The 16,795-nt window shown below is 45.8% G+C and overlaps 1 long non-coding RNA gene across 1 annotated transcript in view; it reads right to left on the bottom strand.

Moving 5' to 3' along the window:
- Positions 1 to 10,624, bottom strand: part of LOC140407916 (uncharacterized) — a 252,990-nt gene extending 242,366 nt beyond the window's left edge. The window contains exon 1 of the long non-coding RNA XR_011939889.1: positions 10,450 to 10,624. This is a non-coding gene — a long non-coding RNA (uncharacterized lncRNA). The remainder of the gene's footprint in view (positions 1 to 10,449) is intronic.
- Between the last annotated feature and the right edge of the window lie 6,171 nt (positions 10,625 to 16,795).

Here is a 16,795-nt window from a genome sequence, read left to right as displayed (position 1 = left end):
TTGCTAAGTCTCTTACAATCAATTGGATGCAAAATCAACCTGAAAAAAGCCCAGATCCTGAAAGAAAAGGTCCTTTACTTAGGTACCATAATCACATATGGGAAAAGAGAGATCAAACAGCAACGGATTGAATCAATAGTTAAGTTGCCCCTGCCCCACAATGTCACTGTACTCCGATCATTCTTAGGATTAGTTGGGTATTGTAGGAACCATGTAGATGGTTTTGCCACAAAAGCAGCCCCACTTTCAGAACTCCTTAAAAAGAACCCTCCATGGGAATGGCTTCCTCAGCACATGGATGCCATCAATGAATTAAAACGTGCCTGAGACACAGCCCCCGCTTTGCAGGTACCAGACCCACACTCTCCCTCCGCCATAGAACTAGCGACCACCGACCGAACCCTCTCTGCAGTACTACTACAGGAAAGACATGACCGTTTAGGACCCGTAGTCTATGCCTCACGAGTTTTGGATCCCATGGAGCAAGGACTTTCAGCCTGCGAGCGGCATTTGCTCGCAGTCTATTGGGCAGTTCAATATTTTGCATATATCACAGGCCTCAACCCCAAAACGACTTTAACCGAGCACACCCCAACGCAGCTATTGTTAGATGGTAGGTTAAAGGATGGTTCAGTTAGCCAGATCAGAGCAGCTAGCTGGACACTGTTGTTACAAGGAAGAGACATCACAGTTCAACAGACAAAGACCCACACATTTTTAGCGGACAACCTGCAGTATGAAGGAACCCCACATGAGTGCCAGATCATTGCAGCCAAACAGCACACAGGAACCTTTATTCCGAAATCACTACCCACACGAGCAGGCATCAGTACACAGAATCCCCGACCACGGATAACTCTTTAAAAATTTATGTAGATGGTTCCTCCACCATTGACAATGGAAAAAGAATAACAGGATACGGTATTTATGTGGAAGATGCGCAGGGACGCGCATTAGAGGAAATATCTTGAAAATTGCCAGGCCACTTAGGATCACAAGTAGCCGAATTAGCAGCTACATCATATGTAGTGCAGCACCCAGATTCCTTTCCAACCCCCGCGGACATACATTCGGACAGTTTATATGTCTGCAATAGTTTGACAGAATTCCTACTCCTGGGGGAATCTCGAGGATTCGTATCTGCTGATGGTAAACCCCTACTCTCAGCCTCATTGTTGAAGCATATCCTTAACACAGCAAAAGACCGCACATATGGCATAATCAAAGTGAGAAGCCATCATCGTTCCTCCCCACCCGGTAACGTAAAGGCAGACGCCCTAGCAAAGTCAGGATCACAACCCAGTCACTTTTGGCAAACCCCCGAGAGTGAACCGATACACGCAGTCCAGGTTTCACAGACCAATATCGAAGATTTAGCCCACGCCCAAAAGGCAGATGACACTCTTAAGCAAGTTTTAGACGGAAACTACCCAGCCCCTTACGACAAATTCAAGGACATACTGACGGTACAGGACAATATAATTTTAAAGAATGGAATTTATGTGGTCCCCACCCAGGACAGAAACCAGATAATTTGCCAGTTTCATGACGGACACTGACATCAGGGGATAGAAACCACCATTGCCCACTTAGGACCTTTGTGCTGGTGGCCCTATTTAAAAGCAGACGTCACGCATTATGTTGAGAATTGTTTAATCTGCGCACAGAATAATCCTGAAAAGTACTCCAGGAAAGGACAATTAAGACACACCCAACCTGTTAATGGCCCATGGATGAATTTACAGCTCGATTACATTGGGCCCTCCCCCTGCAGAAATGGTTTAAAATATGTGTTGGTCGTAATCGACACCTTCACAAAATGGGTGGAAGCATTTCCCTCCAGGACAAACACGGCTAAGACATCAACGATGATCTTAACACAGCAGATATTTACGCCTTGGGGACTCCCCTGCAGCATTGAATCAGACCAAGGTTCCCATTTCACCGGCAAAGTAATGCAGAATGTCCTAACGATTTTTGGAATAAAACAAAAATTCCACATTGCTTATCACCCCCAATCCAGCGGTATTGTGGAATGTATGAATCGGACCCTGAAAGCGACTATTAGGAAAATGGTGCAACAGCATAACACCACATGGGACACAGTTCTCCCATTCGCCCTTATGTTTATTAGGAACACAATATCACGTTCCACAGGATTCACCCCCCCACACCCTCATGACTGGATGACCCAAGAAAGGAACTGAATATGTATTAGGACTTGATTTGGCCAGCCCCACAGTCACCGCCCTCACCCACGAAAAAGCAGTCCAACAACTCACGGAAAATATGAAAGCAGCCCAGCTCGCTGCAGCTATCCGACTAGGTGCCAGGAAAAGGCAGAGTAAGGCCTGCTTTGATAAAACAGTCCACACAGTACAGTATACAGTCGGTCAGCAAGTGATGGTTTCCCTGTATAATCCCAGTTCGTTCCTCACCCCTAAATTTGCAGGACCTTACTCCATTTTGGATAAAGTGAGCCCCTCTGTGTATAAAATAACATACCCCAATGGAAAAACAGGTTGGTTCCATATCAACCAGCTTAAAGTTTATGGAACCCAATGTAGCCACTCCCACCACGTCTCCCTAGCAATGGCAGATGATTCCGCCCCGCCCATCAACGACTTAGACCAGCTCCCCCCCCCAGCCAGGACAGCACGTCCACGCCCACAGACCCGACCTTGTCTCCGCCCACAGGTACGCCTTTCCATCTTGAGCATGATTCGGACAACAGCGACAGCCCCTGGAACCACGACCAGGACATGTTTGGCCCCCTGTATCCCCTTTCACTGCCACAGCCAGAGCCCCCGCCACCGCCACCGCCCGACAACAGAAATTTGCCCTTTGCAGCTACCACCCCTCATGACAAATGAACCGCCCATTGGCACCGCGACAACTCTTGTCGATTAGTAAGGAACGACGATTCGGATCCCACGACGGCCCACGTGGCCACAGCACAGAAACGACAGACACGAGTTTGGCAACCGGGAGATGGTGATGACTCAGAGTCTGACTCCCGTTATGGTAACCCTTTTGCGACGCTCTTTCATACGGAACCCTGAGGTGTCTAGTTGATGAGAAAAAGGAACCGCATGTGAGTTACGGTGTCCTATTTCCTGATGGAACCTGCCCTCTTTCTTTCTTTATTTCTTTCTTATTGCTACATGGTTTTAATTAATGTCGGCCAGTTACAACATTTCTTGATACAGTCATGGTTACTCTTCTGATGCTATTTACTGCCCAATGACGGTTAAACGAACAAATTGTTGGATCCCATATGTTACAAATTCTTTCCGGTCATATCAGGTCACCCAGACAGGGAATAACAGCACTAATCCCAGCTCTTCCTGAGGACCCCCAATGCATCCGGTCAGCCAAGCTCAGGTAGTGGAGCAACGGCACTGATCACCTGCCCTACCTGGGGAATTCCACCCATTCTTGCCCTGCAGCGGCCCACACGCACCTCATGCTTCGATCACTTCAAGTAATTTGGAATCGTTTTTTTTACACTCTTTACTGTCCTTGGCAGCTCATTGTTTCCCCTTATCTGCTCCTTAGTGTAGTTTAAAGAATGCCTTTTGCCACAGCCTGTACACTCAACTCTTTACCTTCCGTGAGTCTTTGGTCGCTACCCCAACTGCTGTTTACATGTTTGACACACTTGGTTGTTATACATTTGCTGCTATACGTGAACTACCTCTGGACCCTGGATGGAGAAATTGTCCGCCCACTCACCGCATTGACCACAAACTGCGGGATTCCTTGCACTTCAACAGAATTTTTTTTTTGGATGTCTTGTCTCTAAAATGGTCATTTCAAAAACAAAATGAGGGAGTCACACTTGGTGACGATTCTAATGGGTAACTGAAGTTGAATAGAGAAAGACAAACAAAACGAGATGTTAACCAACGATAATAACAGATATCATGCTTGCACCCCCAGGAATATACGAAGAACAAAAAGACAAGATGAAGACAGGACTGATGACCTCCATTGTGATCATCGCTGGACTCCTACAACTGCGCGCGTTGACAGCCTTTGTACCCCACACCACACCGGTCCCGGACATGACCATACAATATGAGACCCCTAGCCCAGACACCACACCTCACATGAAAATAAACACGGATACTCCCACATGGTGCGAAAACATTGTAAAATGGTATTCCCTTTCCTATACAGTAGAAGTCCTTTTGGTAAGAGCAATACTCTGCTATGTTGTCCAGACACTTAGACTCCGCAAATGGCTAAGGAGAGCCTCACGCTCCCCGATATACAAACTCCGAGCCCCTTTCCTTGGAATCCAACAAACCCCACAAACCTTTGAAACCTTTTTCACTGACAAAATAAAAAGATTGTACTTCTTCTATGACTGTAATAGATTAAGTAGAAATGTGATGCTGCTGTTTATTTCTTAAAAATGTTTGTATTGTATATAAGTTCCTTTTTGATATTTGTCAGCAGCATGAGAGTAGGGTAATGATAGTTAGAGGTTCCCGTGTGTAAATAAGTTAAATGTGTAATGATTAAATGTTTTATAGTGGCCCCTTAGAATTTATGATGTGTTGATAAAATAGGTAAATGCTCCAAAAACATAGGACAGAGTAGTGTCGGACCTATCCTTGACCAAGGGTAACCGGCACACGAAGGATGGATGAGGATCAACAGTGTGATCCACCACGCTTCGCGTTCAGGATCAAAAGGACGGGATGTAGCTATCTAGGATGGCCACTTACAAAGGATCCCGGGAAATATGGCCACCTGCAAAGAACCATGGGAAATGTGGTCAACCCTGGACTCAGACGCTCAGAGCTTATGTATATTGGCAACTCAGATAATTATACGCCATTGAAACCCCCAGTTACTTTGCATTTCCCCAGAACAAAAGACCTGTACTCAGGTAACAGATACAGAAACAGACTCATCGGCGCCACTCCCTTTGCTCAGGGAGCCCAAAAAACCAAGGTTAATGACCGCTCAGGACATGCCCCGCCATTCCATCAAGGCACCCACCCCTTTATTGGCCAAAATCGAAGGCAGTAATCGAAGCCTGCCGAATTATTGGGTCCAAAGCTAAGGACCGCCCAAAAGTGTGCGAAACCCCAGAAGGATAAAGAGAGACACTGCCATGTGTTCAGTCTCTCTTGGCCCCGGTGCACGGTCTCTCTTGGCCCCGACCTACGCCCAAAACCAAGTGCAGCATCACGTCCAGAAGACAAGTTCAAGACCAACGATCGCTAGCAGACGGATGAGCCCACCAGAAACGAAGTCACTTCTCCAGACCCAGCCACGCAAGATCCGAACAAAGGCCTTGTTCCGCTGCATAAAGCCGGGTGCCTGAAGTGAAGTACAGGTTGTTGTAGCGTTAGGTGTAATTTAGCTTGTAGTGTTTTATGTTGCATGTCAAAGTAATTCTTGTCTGTAAATAAACTATCATTGAACTTGAACTAACTAACTGGTTGTTTGGTCTTTGATCGATATCTGGTAAAACCTTGTGGTGGTGTCATTTGATATCTGGCGACTCTGAAAAGCAATATCATCATTAATAACTGTCATATCACTGTCCAGTTAAAAGAGCAACATTATTGGCATCTCCGGTGCAAATTGGCAACAATGCGAGGCAGGTTTTTTACACAGAAGCTGGTGAATGCCTGGAACATGTTGCCAGGGGAGGTTGTGGAAGCAGGTACATTAATGGCGTTCAAAAGGCATCTTGACAAACAATGGGATAGGATGGGTATAGAGGGATATGGCACAAGGACGTGCTGAGGGTTTTGGCCAAGGTTGGTATCATGATTGGTACAGGCTTGGAAGGCCGAAGGTTCTGTTGCAGTGCTGTATTGTTCTTTGTTTGTTCTTATTTAATCCTGCAGCTGTGCTAAATCTGAGGCAACATTTTCTCCAATAACTCCAGTTGTGAGATTGGACGGGTCAAAGGTAAGACAAATTGTGGGTGGCAATGAAGTATTATGATCCTTGGTTAAAAAGGACCTTCATGTGTGGGTGTGCTTTTGAAGTGGTAACGAGGGGCTCGGAGAAGAAAGAAACTGCCAAATGGTTGCAGGTGAGGTCAGGTAGGAAGGGCAGAAATCTGACCGGCCAGGAGGCCACAAATTTGCAAGAGACTCAGGCTTTCATTTAAATGGGGTGTTCTGCATGTTCGATGGTTTTTCTTTTGTTCTCATTGTATTGTGGACTAGAGGGTCATTTGGAGAGGCCACAAAGTTGCGTTCGATATGCTTTCTGCTGGTTCAGCTTTTTATGAAAGAAAAGAAAATCAACCCTTACAAGATAAAGATAACTGCTGCCGAGTAGCGATGAGGTATATGGACTCTGTAGCTTTCTACTCAGGGATTTAAAGTGAATACGACTTTAGGTAGTGATGGATATCTTGAACATATCTCTGTAACATTAAAAACATAGACTTAAAAGATTGTTTAAATTCTCCAGGAGAAACAAGGCAATCTTACGGCCTTGTCGCACAGGGGCTGGACAATACAGCGAGCCGTCCAAAGGACTATTGACTTCGGCGGGATTGGAAAATCCTGCAGGGAGAGGGCCTGTAAAATTCCCCACCCCAACATTTCATTTTCCTTATACTGGCAGGGTAACCAGATCACCTCCCTGGAAGCGGAGCTGACATGGGTGTCCGCTGACAACAAGTCACTCAAGGCCAAGGTCGACAATCCGGAGAATAGCTCCAGAAGGCAGAATGTGAGAGTTGTTGGGCTGCACAAGGGTCTGGTAGGTCCAAACACAACAAAATATATGACGCAGCTGTTTGGGAAGTTGGTGGGGGAGGGTGCAATGGCTTCCCCTCCCAAATTGGATTGGGCCTACAGGCTGCCCCATTCTGGTCAACTACCAGGTGCAATCATCGTTTGTTTTCACAGTTACCAAGAAAAAGGAAAGGTCTTGCAGTGGGTGGAAGATCACCGGGACTGTAAATGGGAGGGTGACACCAAGAGGCTCTACCAGGATGTGGAAGTGGAACTGGCTGGGAGGTCTGCCACTTTCAACAAGGCCAAGGCTGCGTTGTACAGGAGCAATGTTCGATTTGGTGCGGCATACACTGTGTGCCTCCAAGTAACTTGTGAATCGACAGTTTACTATTTCGCTGCACCGGAGGATGCAAAGGTGTTTGTACAGAAGCATGGACTAGGCTCGAGCTAACTGCGAACTGTATCTATTGTGGCATGTCTGTTTGAGGGGGGGGGGGGGGGGCTGTGAAATTTAGAATTTGTTGGGGTGTTTGTTGGACACTTTTGAATTTGCACTTGTATTTTCACTGTTGGTTTGTGGGATGGGTATTGTTCCTCTTTGTTTTTTGGCGGAACCAGAGTTCCTCTTTGTTTTTTTAAAGTTAACTATTAAAGTTGGGGAGCTGGTTGGTAATCTGATTATTTGTTCAGTTATTACTCTGACAGGGGCCGTCTTGTCAGCTGTGTAGTTAGTTAATGGGAGCGGAGTATGGGGGCAACGGCAGCTCATCTTAGGGGTGTTTTTAAGGATGGGTTTAGGATCTTTGTTTCCATTTTGTTTGGGGTTAAGCTGGGGAGGGGGGGAGGGGCCTCTATCTACCTTGTTGCTGTTTGTTGGTTGACTTGGGTGTGGTCTTGATGGGAGGCGGGTTGGGTGGGGGAGGGGAGGGGGAGGATTAGTTCTCTGACAGGGGCTATAACTTTTTCTTTGTTCTGTTCGGATGGGGGTTTGGCGGCCATCTTGGGTGGGCCTGGTGTGGGCTTTCTTTGAGTAGCTGTTGGACTGCCCCACATGACGGGGATGGCTGACTCTGGGTAAAGAGGGTTATACAGCCCCCTGTTCTCGGGTGCCGGTGAATCATACACACATGTTCTGGTCAGGTCCTAAAGTCGTGAGATTTTGGGTCTCCTTCTTCAACACCATGTCAGGGATTCTTGGGATTGAGCCTTGTCCGCTGGTGGCCATTTTTGGGGTCTCAGACTTGCCATCGCCTCATTAATAGCATGAAGGTGAGGTCTGTTGGGTGGAGGACTCTGGTTCCGCCAAGTGCTTTGCCTGGTTGAGTGACCTTATGAAGTTTTTGTTCTTAAAGAAGGCTAAGAACTTCATGAGGGGACTGTCAAAAGTGTTCTACTGAAATGGTAACCTTTCATTTCCTATTTCAGAGTCACCGTCAGATGTTAGAGATGGGCGGTGTTGGGGGAAGTTTCTGGTTATAATTTGTTTTCTTTTGGGGGGGGGGGGGGGAGGAGGAAGGCCAGTTGTTTTGCTTTTTTGGTTTTACTGTTTTATAATGAAACATTTTCAATAAAAATGTTTTTTTTTAAATGGTGACTTAGAGGACGGTAATATTTTCCATTGGTTCCTTTCCTTTGGGGAGAGTTAGATCAGTTATTCAGGCCCATTTAAGTGTGAGATCTGCCGTTCTCATTAAAAACAATTTTTTCCAATTAAATCCACCTATCCTGCACATCTTTGGGTTGTGAGGGTGAGACCAACGCAGAATGTGCGAACTCCACACGGACAGTGACCCAGGGCCGGGATTGAACCCTGGTCCTCGGCGCAGTGAGGCAGCACTGCTAACCACTGTGCCACCGTGCCACCCCAGCTCTGTCTTTCTCAACCTGAAGTGAGATTGATCATCGAAGGAGTATGCCTGATCTAGAATAGTCCCAAAAGGGACTCGGATTATAATCCACTTCAAATTAGGAGAGTTTATTCATGAACTGATATAAGAATTGATTTAAGACTTCTAAAGCATTGCATTAAAATGTATGTGTCGTTATTCACTCACTGAGAACCATGCACACTTTTATTAATGGAAACATTACTCTAGTTACTGAAATGGTTTCTGTTTAGCCATTTAGAAATGTTTGTGCCAAAAACCTTTTGAACACTGTGATCTAGACCAAATAGATTGCTTCTGTAGGAATAGAATTATACAAAGCAGCTCAATGTTACAAACAAAATTCACCATAATTACATCGCTGCCTTTGAAAAAGAAACAGAGTAAAGTCAATGTGAAATCAAACAAAGGAAATCTGCAAAAGGTTCCTGAGGCCAGTACATAGCGTTGGCAGCCCATAGCAATGTATCATTTTTCATCACACTTAAAAATATATTTAGAATTTACTGCCTTTCTGTTGAAGTAATAAGAAAGTGTTAATTGTTGTGAGTCATAGTCGGCCTGTACGATGAATGTCACCGAGCAAGTCGAGAAATATTCTCCTTGATCGTGCAGTTAGATCATGTTTCATGCACACAGCAAGGGCGTGCCCAGCCATTAGGAGAGATTTTTTTATTGTTCAAAAATTGCAAATAGTAAACAATTTATCAGATTAAATTGGGATGCATTTTAAAGGTGTGCAGGTTAATCAGCTGCCTTGTAAGATGTGTGAAATAAAAGGCTCTGCTGAATGAGTGTGTGAGATCCTGATAAGAAAGCCAGGTTGAATCTGTATGACAGTCCCTTACGCTCAAATAATACAGCACTTGATTGCTTTTCAGGTGCATTTTCCTGCCTGTAAAGTTAAATGGCATTTTGATAAAAGCTTGATAAAAGGAGAGAAGTACACATTTTTATGAGCGTAGATAAATGCAAATAGCACATCTAGAGAAAGGAACATTGATTTGAAGAGGCGTATCATGCATCAAATATGCTAAAACATTTTATGCTATGAGAAACCCCTTTAACGCCCTTTGGTTTTATAGCTCTGTGTCCGTATGCTACATGAACAGCAGACAGAATTTAAAATTAGAGCTGGACCTTTGGAAGTGAAATCAAGAACATTTCTTCACATGTAAAGGAGTAGAAGTCTGGAGATCTGTGCTCCCCTGAAGATGGTGGCTGCCCGATTAATTGGAGCGTTCCAGACTGAGATTAGTAGATTTGTGTTAGTTCAAGCAAAGGAAGTCAAATGTGATTGAGGTACAGTTAAATCATGATAGCAGAACAGGGGCTGAATGGCCTAATCCTGTTTCCATGTGCAGTACATTTGTAAATGCTATTGCGTGAGCAAGTCTTCCTGGTGAATATTTTCAGCCTCCTTAAGAATGATTGAAATTAATGATTTAAATAGCCACTGTTTCACTATAAAACATAAGCTGAAGTGATGCAAATTGTTGAAACATGTATTAGGGACCAACTACTTACTGAGATAAATAAAAATAAATTTGAGCAATGTTATGGTGCTAATATATTTTTGATAAAAATAATCAATTTCAAGCAGCATTTTACAGCTACTGATGATTTTATTGCGCAGTTCGAAACATCCGAGATGATGCGGCAGCACAATTGGGACTGAATTCAGGAACTCATAAACTGTTCTGCAGCTTGTTTTGCAAAGCCTGCTGCATAATCTTAATGGAGCACACTCCCCGTATAGTTCCCCAGAGCAAAGGAGCCACACCGATTGGTTCAGGCAGGACATCTAATAGGGCAGAAGATCTTAAAATGCTGCTACTCACCTGTATTAAAGATACCATCCATGTTTGGCAAGAAAAACGTCAAACGATCATGCAGACAGATCTGTTGAGAATTCTCTTCTTTACACTAGTGACATGCTTCACTCGATATTTTCTGGAAAGATGCAGCAATCAGGATAGCTTTGTTTCAGAACAAACAGTATCCTCCATATGGGCAAATTGGTAGCAAGTATAGCATGAATCAATGCTGTCCTCCACTTCCCTGGTTGATTCTGCAAGCATCAGAGGAAGTTGGAATGCCTACAGAGGTCTGAACAGTTCTCAGTGAAGAATGTGTAAAATGTGCCAATTGACTTCAATCCCAGCATGCTGTTGGAGCCAGCCATCCTGATTCTAATGAGAGCCAGCCCTCAAAACTGGCTGGACCTCTTATGCTCGCTGAACTTCATCAGTTCCTGGTTAAAGAAAGCCACAATTTTTAAGTTTTCACTTTTGTTTTCAAATCCCTCCATTGCCTCATTTGCCACTACACTACACCACCATTACCACTACACCACCATTTCCCCAAACCACGCGTTAAAACCACACTGCTAAATTTGAGCATAAAATCTAAGTCCACTATGAAAGGAGTGCTGCATTGCTGAAGGTGCCTTCTTTCAAATTTGATGTTAAACCGACTGCATTAACACTTATTCCACAGCCAACACAAGCAAAATAGATTATTGGTTATTTGTTTTGTTACCGTTTGCCGGACCTTTATGAGTGAAGATTGGGATCTTCAAAATTATTGCCATTTGCTCTAGGGTGCACTGATGTTGTGAAAAAAGCAATATAAATGTTTGCTTCTTTATTCTTATCAATGCTGTGCGATATATTGGTCAAATATCTAATTTAACAGTTGCATATTTACATCATGCATGTAGGTGTTTCTTACTCCTGCAGCTGAAGTCAGTTGTATTGATCACCTATTTCTGCTGCCAGATTATGTAATGAGTTCAAAGTGTTGACTTTTTCTTTGCCCAACACGGCATGGTGGTGCAATGGTTAGCATTGCTGCCTCACAGCACTCGGGACCCGGGTTTGATTTCAGCCTTGGGTAGCTGTCTGTGTGGAGCTTGCAGGTAGGATGGATTAGCCATCCTAAATTGCCCGTTAGTGTCCAAGTTAGGTGGGGTTGCGGGGATAGGACAGGGGAGTAGGCCGAGGTAAGGTGATCTTTCGGAGAGTCAGCGCAGACTCAATAGGCCAAATGAGCTCCTTGTACACTGTGGGAGTTCTATAGATTCTAGCCATGTTGTCACTTGTTATACAGATTGGTAAATTAAGTTATGGAAGAAGCTTTCATGGATTATGTTACACTGGATAAATGTTGACTGGGCGAATGGGTAGGCAAGTAATTGGGGGATGATGGTGGCACAGTGGCAATGTCATTGGACTAGTAATCCAAAGGCCCAGCTAGATGCTCTGAGGATAAGTGTTCAAATCCCACCATAGCAGCTGGTGGAACCTGAATAAAACCTGGAATATAAAGCTAGCTTCAGTAATGTTGACCATGAAACTATCAGCGATTGTTGTAAGAGCGCACCTGGCTCACTCATTTTCTTCAGGGAAGGACATCTGCCATCCTCACCTGGTCTGGCCTGCATGTGACGCCAGACTCACAGCAATAGGGTTGACTCTTAGCTGCCCTCGGAAAAGGCCGAACAAGCTATTCTGTTCAACGGTAATTAGGGATGGGCAACAAATGTTGGGCCCAGTTAGTGACACCCACATCCCATAAACGAAGAAGGATAATATGACCGGCAAGTGATTGAGACTGCATCTGGGGGATGGATCGACTCACTGGATGATAGGTTGAATGATGGTGTCACATGCTGATCGGTTAAGTAAATCTGTCAATGGTGACCGAGTGAGAGAGTGAATGGGCAGAATGTTGACCTTGCCAACACATGCTTGTTATATTACTCTTTGGTAATATATCATTACTTTTTGCTTTTATATCCAGAATGGTCTGATGGTCTGATTCTGAAGAAACCACCAATCTTCAACTTAAAGCAAAATAGATTTACTGAATAATGAATTGATTAATATTGAGTTTGCACACTCTACAGAACTATAACTAGCAATCAAGTAATCTGTATTGAAGTATTAACTAATTTAAACTACACGTGCTAACTATGCTGTGATCTATCTCTCTAACACTCTGCTGTCTAGTCGCTCCTGGTTGGAAGAGACCCAGGATTCTTTGAGTTCTCATATTTACAGTGAATATCTAGTGCTGCCCTCTAGTGGTTGTGTTACACTGAGATGTCATCATTAACCCTTTACTTGTCAGTATATATATGTACATATCACTACAATGCTCACCTCCCATGAATGAATATTTTTAAAATTCCATCTCTATTTGGGGAGGTGAAAGGCAGATTGGGTGAACACATCTAAATAGTATGCAAGCATGTCCCTGAACTTCCATTCACTTGTTGCTTATCTCCATCGTCCCCCTCACCCCTCTGCCCTCCGTCTCCTACATGCACTATTCCAATGAAGCACAATGGGAGCCCAAGGAATAGCATCTCACCTACCGGTTAGGGACTTTACAGCCTTTCGGGCTCAATTATTCAACATTTCAAATCATAATTTTGTTCATAAGCGTAGCTCCCACATTTTCTGAGAGCAGCTGATAGTAATGATCCTGCTGTGCATTTACTCACACCTGACTTCCTACCTATTATCCCTTTTGTTCTTTCTTCCCCCTCCCCTCCCATCTGTTCTTGCTTAATACCTGTTATCATAGATTATCATAGAATTTACAGTGCAGAAGGAGGCCATTCGGCCCATCGAGTCTGCACCGGCTCTTGGAAAGAGCACCCTACCCAAGGTCAACACCTCCACCCCATCCCCATAACCCAGTAACCCCACCCAATACTAAGGGCAATTTTGGACACTAAGGGCAATTTATCATGGCCAATCCACCTAACCTGCACATCTTTGGACTATATCTGTAACATTTTCCAATTCATGAACTTGAAGCAATGGGTTGAATTTTCTCATAGGTTTCAGGGCCCTGAAGTTGGGATCAAATGTGGACCCCAAGCCTACAATTTCTGACAACGCAACTGGCCATACACCCTTCACAGAGACAGCCTTTTAATTGTCTGTGTACATTGCTCGCTGTCATATTAAAATGGGTGGGCAGGCTCTTAATACTACTGACCCAGTCACAGGATCAGCAGGCCCACCAGAGAGTTGGGCGCATGTGAGGCAGGTCAGGGACTTCCAGGATGCCTCAATGCTACTTTTGGGGATGTCCGAAGCCATTACACCCAAAGGAAAGGGAAGCCCCACTGGATGGGTGGAGCCTTTCCTGGTCACGCCCACAAACCTTGCGGCATGGAGCAGCAAGACCTGTAAGCATCCATTCAGCCTGGTGCAGGTCGGCCACCCCTATTGTCATGGCAACCTCTGCCCATGCCAGTTGTGGCAATCCGCCAGTGGGAAAATGCCAACGTGCTCAGAAAACTGGACCAAATTTGCTTTGCAATTGGCTCCATTAGCTACCTTCCTCCATGATGCAGGCAGCCGATCTGGATCCCTGTCTTCCCCGGCAGCATGAATATGCGAGGGAGTCATTCCGAAGTAGTTCCCCCACCATTTATCGGACCCTTCCCTCCTTCCACGTCTGCCAACATGGAACCGGAGAAACAAGCCCGACATCAAAATCGGGAACGCCGATCGGGCGGAGAATGGCTTCCGACGTCAGAATCGGGGGAGGCGCCAGTTTGACCCCGAATCGCAATGCTCCGCCCTCTCTAAATTGGCGTCATCGGGACGCTCGCCGTGCACAGCCGCAACGCCGTTGGCACGTCACCAGCTGACCTACCCACGATGCTCCGCCTCCGATAGACCGAGTTCCCGATGGCGCAGGCCATGTGTGGTCCCAGTGGTCGGGAATCTGGCGTGCCAGCTGCGGACAGTGTCCAGCGCCGGCACCCGCGGCCGAGATCCGTGCCGCTGCCCAGGGGGCTTCTGCTAGGGCTGGGGGGAGTGGTGGGAGGTGGCCAGGAGCTAGGCTGTGGGGTCGGGGTGTCGGGTACGCGGTCCAGCATGGCAGCGCCATGTTTCCCAGCGCGACCGGTGAAAGTGTAGGCGTGCTCGGCTGCATCTTGTCAGCCCTGCGTCTGCGTGGCCTGATACCCGCCGATTCTTCGCCGGTTCTCCGCGCCATCCACCAGTATTCCACGCGACGCCGGTGCTAGCCTCTCACCGGTACCAGAATTGGTGAGGTATTCGGGTTGATTATCCCATCGTGGCACACCAAGGATTCTCCGTTGGCACCGGCACCCAGCCTCAGAAACGGAGAATCCAGCCCATAGACTCTGTTTCATTCTCCACGGTTGCTGTCCGACGTGCTGAGCTTTCCCAAGAAAACAATGTTAACTTTTTTATTACACTTTTTGCATCCTCACTGAGAGATATCTGGAGCACTTGAATCATGAGGATCCCTGGCTTACTCTCCATATGTTCGACTTCCCTGCATCTCTCTACTGACATTCCCTATAATCAGCTTTCTTTGTCAGGAATGAACCTATTATTTTCTTCATCATTCTCCTGTTTAATGCAGCATGAGGAGATCCTGTTATAATAAAAATCTGTCAGCATGAAACAGGCTATATATAAAAACAGCAAAGCACAATGTATTTGCGAAGCTTAGTGTTACTCCTCCACTAATGAAATTGTGACATCGCAAATAACGATTCATTATGGAACGCTTTATGTTTGATGAAATGCTTATCATATTTAATTTTAAAGTAGCTCTTGTACATCAGAATCAAAAATCTATTTTCAACTGTCATACATAAAGACACGACAGACTGTCTAGCAGCACCAGTTACTGCTGGGCTAATTGCATGCTGTTTGCAGCTCCACTTGCTTTATTTTTCTCACGCCTTCAACTTGGTAAACGTTTTTCTGCCCATGTAAAATCAAAAATATCAATTCTGCAGCCCGCATCGACATCATGCCCTCCCAGGTAAGGGGTGGAACTCAACATGCGCCCCAGCGACTGTCTGGTAGCCCCGTGACATGTTTCCGTGATGGCGCTCTTACGAGGTAACTGGGCACTTACCCAGAGAGCATTGGGCCCTCCACTAAATTAAGGTCTTAGTCGCGTGGAAATCCTGCCCCCAAGGGTTGCCAGCTAACTAGCTGATCACATGGTTTCACCACCCCGCCATGCCTCCGAATTCAAGGGGACCTTGCTGCAGGAGTTCCTGGGGATGGTTCTCAGTTACTTCTTGTGAAGCCTCAATGGGACTCTCACAGGCAAAGGACAGGAATTGAGTTCTATGGAGACCTCAGAAAAGGCCCAAAACAGAAAGTCTTGAGGAAGCCTTGCAGCAGGACATCATTTAGGTGACGAGAATGGGTGCCAATCTTGCATCCTCTTGCATCGATTCCGAGCTACCACCAAATTAGGCTCATTAACATGCAATGCTTTTGGCATTGGTTCTGAATGCCTCTCCGCGCCTCCCCCCCCCCCCCCCCCACCCCCCCCCACCCCCCACCCCCCCCACCCCCGGTATCCAGCAACCGCTTTCCCATGACCCATAACCCACCTTTGGTCTGAGGCCCCATAATGATCCTGGGCCTCTGATGGGAGCATTGCCACGAGCATCCATTGCTCCTACTGGCACTGGCCACTTGATGTCTTCTGGCCTCTCATTGGACCACTGGGAATATACCTTCCTTGGCCGTTTTGCCAGCCTCCTGCTTTCGGTTCTGGCAGCAGGCACAGGGACAAAATCCAGCTGTTAAAATTAGGACATAATTGTTTGTGGGTGATGATGGCATTGGGTGGCCAACCCTCCAGGGTTTGCCTGAAGTCTCCAGGAATTGATGATTAATCTCCACGATACTGCTGAGTGCAACTCTGGAGAAAATTCATCAGGACATTAAAAATGATTGTGCATTTTTTGTCAATGTATTTGAACATTTCTTTTTATAAGATATAAAAATACTGAATATGGGGGCCAACAGTCAAGCATCATCCAACTGGGTAATTGGTGATTTTTGCTTATCTATTGGTGAAGGATGACACAACGATGGATGTGTTGGTCAAATAATGGGTGGAGCGTGGGGCAAGTCCAGTGATTAAACCTGTAAGGATACTTTCAATCACATTTGACAACCCTATGATGGCGAAGCAGCGTATTGTTCCTGCATTGTGATGTGGAGCTGGATTCTCCAGTCGCCGACGCCAAAATTGCGTTTGGCGAAGGACCAGAGAATCCAAGTTTCCGACCAAATCAGGGGCAGCGCCGCTTTGGTGACGCTCCGCCCCCTCCAAAGCGGCGTACTCGCAGAGTGTGCCACGCCACGTATCGACGGT

This window comes from Scyliorhinus torazame, chromosome 2, assembly GCF_047496885.1.
Source record: "Scyliorhinus torazame isolate Kashiwa2021f chromosome 2, sScyTor2.1, whole genome shotgun sequence".
NCBI lineage: Eukaryota > Metazoa > Chordata > Chondrichthyes > Carcharhiniformes > Scyliorhinidae > Scyliorhinus > Scyliorhinus torazame.
This window is presented reverse-complemented; position numbering and strand designations above follow the sequence as displayed.